This window comes from Polypterus senegalus, chromosome 7 (genome assembly GCF_016835505.1).
Source record: "Polypterus senegalus isolate Bchr_013 chromosome 7, ASM1683550v1, whole genome shotgun sequence".
NCBI lineage: Eukaryota > Metazoa > Chordata > Cladistia > Polypteriformes > Polypteridae > Polypterus > Polypterus senegalus.
In genome coordinates this window covers 99,181,196-99,189,832 of record NC_053160.1, presented here as the reverse complement: position 1 = coordinate 99,189,832, position 8,637 = coordinate 99,181,196, and the positions used below count along the sequence as shown (strand labels likewise).

The 8,637-nt window shown below is 37.3% G+C and overlaps 1 protein-coding gene across 6 annotated transcripts in view; it reads left to right on the top strand.

Moving 5' to 3' along the window:
- Window positions 1-267: 267 nt before the first annotated feature.
- Window positions 268-8,637, top strand: part of LOC120532736 (transmembrane protein 127) — a 35,652-nt gene continuing 27,282 nt past the window's right edge. Inside the window, exon 1 of one of the 6 annotated variants that reach the window (XM_039759063.1) lies at window positions 268-319. The gene's annotated coding sequence lies outside the window, so the exon portion shown is untranslated. The other 5 variants (XR_005634353.1, XR_005634354.1, XM_039759064.1 and 2 more) reach the window with 5 other exon arrangements.

Genomic DNA, 8,637 nt, shown 5'->3' with positions numbered 1-8,637 from the left:
AGATTCTCTTTTTCATTTAGCAGGCTGCTGATACAATAGTATTACTTCCTGCAACTGCAAAACACATTCTATTTTTTTAACAGAGATTTACATTATTTTCAAAGGAACGTAATCAGCTACTCTGTTTCCAATCGGATTTATTATTGTGCGCGCTGAAAACTCATAAAATAGCAGCCATATTGCTCGTAAAATCGGCGTCATGTGACAAAACTAAACAATTTGATTGGATCATTATTGTGTGTGTTTGAACTTGCAAATGCGGCAACTTTCCGTGACTGCGTTTGATATGTAGATACAGGTGACGGGAGTCATAGAGAACGTACGCCTTTCCATCTTTTCTTCTCTCTTTCATCTCACTCGTTTCATTCTCTATATATTTTATTATGTAATCTTATACAATACTGATCGTAAATGTTGTGCTAGGGTTTCATTTCTTAGAAGAAATTTACTGTGTGTTCCACAATATCCGGTCCGTTCAGAAAAACAGACCCTACAGCGAGTGAGAGACATCAACAATAGGTGCCAGAAAGACAGTTTGCATCCCAAGACCTGCGAGGGGAGCTTTCCTTGAATCAGGTACAGTCAGTTGTAGGTGAAAGTTGATTCCAGTAGTCATTATTTGAAGTGTTTTGAGTACTGAATATTAGTCATTCGTTTTAGACAATCATTAATAAATAATCGGCTCTTTAGACGGCTATGAATGTGTTTTTTCCAGTTATCTTCCATACTTAGAAGCACAGTTGGTCATCGGCGTTTCCTTTTCTGTTACCAGTGATAACATTAATCAATTGCCTGAGTAAGTGTTCTTTTTGATCGTAACCAATTTTATGACAGCTTCTGCCACTTATTGACCCCATTATATGATTTTGCTACTGTTTACCCTTTCCCGCATTGTGCGTTTACATTTAAGGAATTTAAAAAGCATGGTTTGTCCGAATTGCTTTTTAATGCATGACAGCGCAGATTTTTGTCTGTTAGTACATTGGCCTCCTCCACTCCACCACAGCATAAATGCTGATAGGTTGCTGCCGATTACTGGTATTTGTTTTGTAAAAATAAAGAAAGAAAGAAAGAGAAAAAATTCTATACATTGACATAGCTTACTATAAAACTGTAGTAAACCGTGTGGCAGTTTGACTTCATCTGAATCAAACGTATGATATGCTAATCACCCTTTAGTAGAGTAACACACAAAGCTAGTTTGCCCGTTGAACTTGAGGAAACTACAGTAACTCTTCATCAGAATATGGTGACAATGAACCTCTAGCACTGGTTTGTTTAACTGGTTCACTCCTGAATTCTGTAACACTATGGCTGACGTATGTGATATACTGGGAAATGTATTAAGGCCTCTGTGGCTTTATTGTGACTTGTTCACAGTCCGCCAAATTATTTGTACTTGCTGGGAATTATTTTCTTGAGGACCTGGCACTTTTTCTCAGTGTAATCCATTTTTTTCTTCATCATCAATGTTATGGGTGTACTAGAAAGGAGGAAATTAAATGCCAAAGGGTATTGGAGAGCTGTTTGTTGTAATTCAAAGACCACATTTTGCAGTTCTTTAGTAATTTAATTGTAGTTTTTAAAATGGTTAAGTGATCAAAAAAATTTTGTTTAATTAAGGTCTGGCTCACAGTTGATAAGGTGTAGTGTATTCTGTATTCGTGATTGGGACCAGCTGGAAACATGGCTGATGGAAAAGGCTTTTCTCTCCTTATTACCTTGTGTAGGACTAATAGATGTATGGATAAAAAACACTCAGAATGTTAAACAATAGAAAGAATCTTTTGGAAATGGCAGATGTATAACTGTAACACACCAACTAGGTACAGCACTGTGCATTTTTGTGCCTAGCTGCTAAGACTTTTGGTTAAGTCCTCAACAGTAATTCACGGTGTTCATGGTTGTACAGGTGAACCTAACACTTCTAGATCTGCAGCACCAAGAAAAAAAAAATACAGCTGAATGAATGTTGCACTCTTGACAGTAACAATTTAGAATTGAAACTTATGTTTATATGTTTTCACCAAGGGGGCAAGTCTTTAAATTTGGCCTTATTACCCACACTAAATAATTTCTGACATCTCCCTGAAACGTTATGTTACAGAGGTGAATCTTTTGTACACTCAGCCTTTTTAGACCTTGTCTCTCTCTCTCTCTCTGTATGCTGTGGAGGCTGATAATGCTGTGTAATTTCCCAAAGAAATGAACAACATGGAAAACTCCCTTCTCTTTGGTATTTGCACGCAGCATATAGTTTTGCTTTATATGCAGAATGATCGGGTGTCCATAGAATGATGCATTAGAGCCTGTCAAACTCCTATTACTTTACTGACACATCTGTATCATCATTATTCATGAACGAAGTACTTTATAAGTAAACAAAGTTAATCTGTCTAGCAGCTCTCTCTTATAGTGTCTCATCTGTCACTCAATATATCAACATATTCTTCTTTTATTTTCAGTTCTGGCTGAAGTATATTGCTAAACACATACTGCTTCTGGACTGTTTTTCTTACAATATTATGCAGTAGAAATGGTGTGTTGGTAATTATGATAGATTGTTGCATTTTATTTAGTCAGGCTTTAAATATACATTACCCATATTACAGCAGAATTTCAGAAGTGTCAGTTTTTTTATCTGCACAAAATGTGCAAGTCAAAAGTAATGTTGATCCACTTCTGTTGTTTTGTCATTTCAAAATTTCCCAGCATGGTTTCTAGATCTTTTATTTCCGTGTTACATACATTAGGATGAACAAAATTGCTACTTTAGGATTCACACTCTTCCTGTTTTGAAATACTTTGGTAATTTTAAGCCATCATTTGCTAAGAAGCAAACAGATGGATTCCCGTGAAGGTGGGTTTTATTCTAAGTAAATAAATGAAATAGAATTTTTCACATATAAAAATAACAAATTTGCACATATATTATGACAACGAAAATTGAAAAGGAGAGTCAAGCAAAGCTGTTGTAATAGATAACCAGTGAAATTTAATGCATAGCAGTATTTTGCTTTGAACGGAAGTCTATTTTTTCTTATATTAGGAAATAGACCATTGAATATCTACTTAGTCATTTAACCAACTAAGTTTGATATAAATTAACATGTTTTACCAATTTATTCAAGATCAGTTTGAATGAAAATATCCCAGCAATAAAATTAATAACCAGAATAGTATAGTATAGCCGTATCAGTGAGCCTTCATGGTCTACAATGGAATAGGGAGAAAAATGTCAGAATTTCTAAAGAAAAATATTTATTTCCATATAACAGAACTGCATCTGAATGTCCATTTGTTGCAAAATTTAATTAATGTTTATCATCCATACATGCTACAGCACATTCACTTAAAAGGTAGTCGATGGCATGCCCAGTAGAGGCATTGGCTGTGACCTGCATAATCAACTATAAAATGTGGACTTGAACTCAGAAGGTTGTTTTTCTAATTCAAGACTGTTAGTGCTTTCATTGGAAGTGCTGCAAATAAATTCATGATTGCAACTATGACTGCCTCAATTTACTAATCGTGGAAGGTGATGATTAGTGCATTCTATTTGTACTCCCCATCTCTCATAGAGTGAGCTGTCTTTGTTATAAACTTCTCTCCAAATGGCAAATGACTGTTCTAATCAAGCACAGACATTCACCAAGCATGACTGCCCTGGTAAATCGGAGGCACTTACATCAGGACTAACTACGTGCTAAATGCTAAGTGCAGTTTTAGGAATCTAATTCCAAACAGCATCTTTTAAAAAGTGCACATATATTTCTTTTCTGTTTGTAGAAGCTTCCAAAAAAATTAAAACATTTAAGTAACTAGCTATGTTATCCAAATTCAGTAGGAAAATTTTCTGTGTCAATGGGCATCAGTTATAATGCTACTGGGTATCAAAAGTATTATGTAACAGTACTTTTCTGTATACAGTATTTGTATTTTTTAAACAAGGGGCTCAAATTGTCACTTGAGCTGCTTACTGCTGAACATGCTACATATAGTCCTTGATGGTTTAGTGTGAAAGAGACTGCAGCAGAACTCTGTATTAAGGAGTTATTTGGTAATGTTACAAAGGTGGTTTCATAGCTGGTTCATTTAAAACTAAAAACTCCTAAAAGTCTTGATTCTCTATTAACATCAGACCCTAAAATTAGTACTTGCTCAGCATACATAGCATTTAAATAAATGTCTTTCAACAAAAAAAGAATGGTTACTAATTACTTTTACTCACTCAAAAGCACCAGCCTCTTCTTGTCACATTTATAAAACAGCATTTCCATCAGCTATAGAATAAATTGCGTTTCATTCTGTTCGGTTGTGGCTTGCTTCTCTATCGATCAATTTGTGGTGTTTTCTTTTTTTAAAGTTCAAAAAGTGCTTAATGCTGATTGTCATTGTGAAATTAATGATGATATGCAGGTGGACAGCTGTGTTGGCTTTTTAAAAAACACAAGGCTATGCACTGGTTAAAAAAAAAAAGTAGTTTAATCATTCTTTAACTTGGATTTATTGTCACATACGACACACCCCCTTTCCACCAAAGTGACTGAAAACGGTGCTCGATATTTTTCACTGCTTTTAACTACACTCATTTCACCAAGGGTTCTCCTTTCCTCCTGCTCTTCTAATTGTAATTGATTAATGTAGGGGTGGCGCGACATTCTTCAAATGTTGTCTCTGGGTCTTCAAGGAACTTAAAAAGGTAAAACTGGGACCCAAGATCATAAAGTTTTAAAAACACTTCTGTAAGATAAACACTAGTGAGACAATAAAATTGTTACCCCAAAGTGGTTGGATGACATGCTGCTTTCATCAGTGTTTTTATTTAAACTTTGTAAGTGCAAATGGAATCATCTGGAGCAGCAATTTGGCAGATGGAAGTTGTCCCCACTTTGTCATTTGCATAAGGTTGCAGATTAGATGAAAGATGAGGGTGGTAATTTATATTAAATGTCTTTATTACTACATCATGTGTGCGAATTTGACTATGTTAACAGTCTCAGTGCTTGGCACTCACCTGCTAAACGTGTCTTCATTGAGCTTCACTGGACTTTACTGTTTCAGTTCATTTCTACATGCAGACTTCATTTACATAAAGCGGCACACCCCATTTCTTTCATTTACATAAAGCGGCACACCCCATTTCTCTGCGCAATTACTATCAGTACTGCGGTGAAAAAAGGAACATGGTGCTTCAGAATATCCCACTCTCTAGATCATTATTAACTAAGAATGTCAACAAATTAAAAAAACGTGTATCGGCTTTCTTTTTTCCACATTGTCACCAAATTTCTACCAAATCCATCAAAGCATTTTGGAATTTTTGGGGTGTTTAGTTTTAGTATGGGGGCAGGGGTTATCCCAAAATATTCATATATCAAAATGTCCTTTCATAGTGGATACTTACTGTACTACCCTAGATGTACCATCCTGCCAAATTTGTGTAAATGGGAAATAATATTTTTGTTGATGAGTGAATAAGTGAGTCAGTCAGTCAACTGTGCATTTTTCATATATACTGCTCAAAAAAATTAAAAGAACACTTTTTAATCAGAGTATAGCATAAAGTCAGTGAAACTTCTGGGATATTGATCTACTCAGTTAAGTACCAGAGGAGGTTGTTAATCAGTTTCAGCTGCTTTGGTGTTAATGAAATTAACAACAGATGCACTAGAGGGGCAACAATGAGACACCCCCAAAACAGGAATGGTTTAACAGATGGAGTCCACTGACATTTTTACCTCCTCATATTTTCTGACTGTGTTTCCACTAGTTTTGCACTTGACTATGGTAAGTGTCACTACTGGTAACATGAGGCCCTACTTAGGTTGCACAGGTAATCCAACTTCTCCAGGATGGCACATCAATACATGCCATTGCCAGAAGGTTTGCTGTGTCTCCTAGCACAGTCTCAAGGGCATGGAGGAGACGGGCAGTTACTCTAGAAGAGCTGGATAGTGCCGTAGAAGGTGCTTAACCCATCAGCAGGACCGGTATCTGCTCCTTTGGACATGGAGGAACAGGATGAGCACTGCCAGAGACCTGCAAAATGATTCCAGCAGGTCACTGGTGTGAATGTCTCTGACCAAACAATCATAAACAGACTTCATGAGTGTGGCATGACGGTCTGACATCCTCTAGTTGGCCTTGTGCTCAATGCTCAGCACCGTGGCGCTCGACTGACATTTGTTATAGAATACCAGAATTGGCAGGACCACCACTGGCGTCCTGTGCTTTTCACAGATGAGAGTAGGTTCACCCTGAGCACATGTGACAGACGTGAAAGGGTCTGGAGAAGCCGTGGAGAACGTTATGCTGCCTGTAGCATCTTTCAGCACGACCGGTTTGGTGGTGGGTCAGTGATGGTCTGGGGAAGAATTTCCATGGAGGGACACACAGACCTCTACAGGCTAGACAACGGCACCTTGACTGCCATTAGGTATCAGGATAAAATCCTTGGACCCATTGTCAGACCCTGTGCTGGTGCAGTGGGTCCTGGGTTCCTCCTGGTGCACGACAATACCCAGCCTCATGTGGCGAGAATATGCAGGCAGTTCCTGGAGGATGAAGGAATTGATACCATTGACTGGTCCCCACCCTCGCTTGACCTAAATCCAATAGAACACCTCTGGGACATTATGCTTCGGTCCATCTGACACTGCCAGGTTGCACCTCAGACTGTCCAGGAGCTCAGTGATGCCCTGGTCCAGATCTGGGAGGAGAACCCCCAAGACACCATCCATTGTCTCATTAGGAGTATGCCCCGACGATGTCAGGCATGCATACAAGCATGTGTGGGCCATACAAACTACTGAGTACGATTTTGAGTTGCTGCAATGAAATTTCGGCAAAATAGACTAGTCTGCCGCATCATGTTTTTCACTTTAATTTTCAGGGTGTCTTTGAATTCAGTCCTCTGTAGGTTGATAATTTTCATTTCCATAAAAGGATGTGGCATCTGTTTGTTCCTAACACTTTACCAAGTCTCTATCAATATAGATATCCAGCATGATTTTTTTCCCATTGACATCTGATGTGTTTTCAAAGTGTTCCTTTATTTTTTTCGAGAAATTTATATTGCAATTGCAATTATCTGTAACACACTAAATCGTTACATTCATGAAAACACATACTTGAAATTGTAATTGTAATTATTAAATGCAGATACTTCAGGTAGTGCAATCTTTTGTAAAAGGTCAGATTAAAGTTCTGTAAACAATAAGGAGTAACAAGTTTAAATCCAGTCAACAGTTTTTTTTAATATGATGAAAACAAATACTGTTACTGAGGTAGTACAATGAAATGTTAAAAATGGCATTAAATTTTAATTTAATAAATACTGCAGTCTTTTTTTTAACAATATCAATTAAAATTTTAAAATAAGCATTAAACAACATTAATGTAAAAAACATTAATATGGTCTTATATATCTCATGTGTGTGTGTGTGTGTGTATATATATATATATATATATATATATATATATATATATATATATATATATACGAGCTTCTGCAAAAGGCCAGATTTCCCCATGTGGACAAATAAAGTTCTGTATAAGTTCTATCTATCTATATGCCTATCTAAATGAGCCCTGACGTACTAACTACATGCTCTAAAGTACTGCTGGAGGTATATGAGCACACGAAGGAGTCGCACTACGGTTTATGCAGCTTAGTTATAGCACCTTAAATTATATAGGGAATGTGATGAAGTATAATTGTAAAATCGCTGTAATAAAATAAAAGTAACACCCTAGGGCAATACAATTCACGGTGACAGTTTAAAAATCGAGGGAGCGAAGGAGCCCTTGTGCTAAAGACTATTGTTTCTAAATAAACAGCACAGAATGTAACTGACCCACAGTTAAAAATAATTCCAGACCTCGTCTTATTGCGTTAAAAGTTTAACTAAACAACAAAAAATGATTTAACTTGTTGAAACAATTAACGTCACATCCTTCAAACTCAACAGTTTATGGGTTTTTAATTATTAATATTTCCGTGATTGTAAAAGAAGACATCTCGCGAAATTCTTTGTATCTCTTGGCGTGTCAGCCCTTTATGCTGAGCCGGTCAACTCATCAAGTGACATTGGCAACCGTTTAGGCCGCAGTCATCCGAGTGGCGCAGTTATAGTTCTGATTGCACGCTGTGTACACTGAGGAGCTCCGAAGTCGCTGAAGTTGCCATACGGTATTAAAGTGGGTGGAAACGGAACAGCAAATTCGTAACGTATCCTACAGAATCGATACCGTGAATGATGACTATTGCAATAATTTTAAAATGTTAAAATCGATACTTATTGATTTTTTTAATTACTTTTGATAACCTTAGTCCGCAACACATATAAACATTACATGTTTCTGATGTAACGAATGCCAGTATGTAGCCTGCAATTGGAAGCAAAATCAGATAGCAGTAGCCCTTGCATTTTCCATCCATCCATCCATCCATTCATTATCCAACCCGCTATATCCTAACTACAGGGTCACGGGGGTCTGGTGGAGCCAATTCCAGCCAACACAGGGCGCAAGGCAGGAAACAAACCCCGGGCAGGATGCCAGCCCACCGCAGGGTGTGCACACACACACAAACACACACACACATACCAAGCACACACTAGGGACAATTTAGGA